Source organism: Otolemur garnettii, unplaced genomic scaffold, assembly GCF_000181295.1.
Source record: "Otolemur garnettii isolate 467f Iridium unplaced genomic scaffold, OtoGar3 scaffold00050, whole genome shotgun sequence".
Taxonomy (NCBI): Eukaryota; Metazoa; Chordata; class Mammalia; order Primates; family Galagidae; genus Otolemur; species Otolemur garnettii.
The window spans coordinates 4,840,707-4,843,431 of record NW_003852445.1 but is presented as its reverse complement, the minus strand read 5'-3'; the positions used below and the strand labels follow the sequence as shown (position 1 = coordinate 4,843,431).

Below are 2,725 nucleotides of genomic sequence, written 5' to 3'. Positions count from 1 at the left end.
ATGACTCTACAATGTGATAAATGTTATAGGGGAGGCAGGTAGAAAGTGCTTTGAAATACAAAGGAGGAACATCTAGGTTCATGTGATTTAGAGAAGATTCAGTGAGGAGGTGACTTTGGGTTGAATTAGATCCTAAAGGAAGGGAATAACTTCGACAGATAATGGGAAGCACACTCTAAGAAGAGGGAAACAACAGGTTCAAAGGGTCAGTATTCTCAGTGAACAGAAAAAAAAATTCACTATGGTTTCTTCTAGAGAAGTACATTTTTGTCTAGAGAAGTGCATCTCAATATTTGTTACATGAGCAATTAGTGGTGTTATAGATGGTTTCAGTTAGACACAGAGGTAAATTTTCTGTTTTTAAAAATGAGTTTTTTAAAAACTAAAATGGTTAACAATTTTATTTCCACATTTTACAATACAATTGAAAACTGCCCTTTTTTTTTTGGTTCCACTTCTTCCCTTCAAAACTATTCTTATTCTCTCTTTGATAGGAAGGGGGAGCAACTCTACCTTATCATGCTATTAAGAAAACACTCAGCATCCCTGCTCCTGATACAGCAGAATAAGTAATATAAAACTGACATAAAGAAAACTCCCCTCTATCCTTATCTGTCTGGTTGAGTCATTCCAGGATGAGTGGGCACCAACATGGGAACAGCAGGAGGTCTCATCATTGGGGGCCCAGACATCATTGGCATGTGGCCTCCCATGGGTGGCCTCATTCCAGGAGCAGGTCCCACTGGCATCATCCCAGGAGGAGGGGGACCCATCGTTGGCATCATGGGAAGGCCCCGCATATGGGGTGCTGGCATCATACCAGTATGAGGAGGACCTGAAAGATTGGGGGGAGGTGGAATCATCACGGCTGTAGGAAGAGGAGCCGAGAATGGAGTAGGAGGCATTTTTCCTTGTTGAAAGACAGCTGCTGTTTTGTCAATCAGGCTCAGGGCCTGCTCTTCCATCCATTTCTGATAGTTGTCCCTCACATTCTCTTTGCGCTTCCTCCCCTGCAGTGTGTCTTTCTCACAGATGGAGAGTCGTGGGTGAGATAGATATCACAGTAGTTACAGTAAAACTTGGGCATGTTCTTTCCAGGCTGTTAGCAACTCCATTCTCTAAAAGTGAGTTTTGATAGTATTAGTTAAATATTTAGTAAAACTATAGGTAGTGCATTAAAAATAGATTTAAAGATATTGCTTGGAATGAGAATGATTTTATTTAAGTAAAAACATTACTTGGTTTACAGAAAAATATTATGTTGGTAATAACGCTGGGGAACGTGAATGCAGCAAACACTGTGCAGATGGTTTAAGAATAACCGAAGTTTGGAAATCAGAGCTCTAAGAGTGTATTTGGCCTGGCATGGTGGGGAAGGGACAGCTATATCTGCTGATGGATGCCACATGCATGTACACAAGCCTTAAGGTTTCACCTTGCAAGCCCCTGAAGAGGCATTGGAGATTTTTGAGCAGAAGGATGGCATGGTCATTGTGTTTGAGAGAGATAATTCTGGGTCAGTGGAAGGTAGAAGAGAGAAAGGGTCCCCTTCCATCCCAGTGTTTGTCCATATTCCATACTGTGCAGTCAGATCAGACATCTAGAGAAGATATATTACCTTGGGTTTCCATTTAGAATAGAGGTTCAAGGTTGTTGGATTTTGCTCCAACAACAACAACAAGCAAAAAAGTTCATTTGGAAATTTACTTATTTATTTGTTTTGTTTGTTTTCTGTTTTTAAAATAATTTATTTTATTTTTCATTGACACATAATAATTGGACATGGAGTACAGGGTGTTGTCATGATACACAGGTACAAGTTTTTATCCTGTGTTTATTTCCTATTGGAAATTGTATGTTTGGGGATTTTCCCCTTTACATTATTTATTCTTGTTTGGTTGATAAAGGCAATACTGAATGTTCTATGTGCACAATATCAGATTTACAATGAGAGGGTTTATCCTTGGCTCAATCACTTTGACCTGTTTATACAATTGCCTTGAACAAGTGCTAATTCATCGATAGTTTGGGCCCCCATTGCTCTTTAAAATTTTTTTCACTGGGGCCTATTCTTCCAAAGGGATATTTTACAATCCCATGACTTTTTCTGGTTACTTCCAGGCAAAAAGCCATATCCCAGTTTAGTAGTCACAGTGTCTGGTATCATGCAAGAGTCAAAATCTGAACTTGGTGTAGAATGGGGCTTTGGCTGACTTGCAGCTGGAGCCTAATATAGACAGAAAGGCTACAATAGGGGGAGGGGTCTTTTTTAACTTACCTCTTTGTACATTGGGTAAGTATGTCCACTCTTCTCTCCCGCCAAGCTGGCCATGAGGTTTCATACATCTGCTAGGTGGGAGGATTTTAAAGTTTTTAACTTGCCTGACACGGCTGTGCACTGGTACCCTGTTCCCTAGGGCCTGGTTGGTGTTGCAGCCTGATGTTTTCTCTTGTGGATGCTTGTATCAGTGCTTTGGCGGTTGCCCAAACTTCATTCAACTCCACATATACATGAGATCATACAACATTTGTCTTAGTGGCCTGACTTAGGGTAATGTCTGCAGGTTCATCTATGTTGCTCTGATCTTTGTTGTTTCCATCCATCTGCTCACTTAGTTTGTTCATCTATTTCTAGTTCCTTGGAGTGTAACATTTGATTGTTTATTTGGTTCTTTCTCATTTTTGATACAGGTGTTTATCACTGTACATGTTTCTTTTAGAACTG

The 2,725-nt window shown here is 40.2% G+C and overlaps 1 pseudogene; it reads right to left on the bottom strand.

Moving 5' to 3' along the window:
* Positions 1-608: 608 nt before the first annotated feature.
* Positions 609-1,087, bottom strand: LOC100947149 (annotated as a pseudogene).
* Between the last annotated feature and the right edge of the window lie 1,638 nt (positions 1,088-2,725).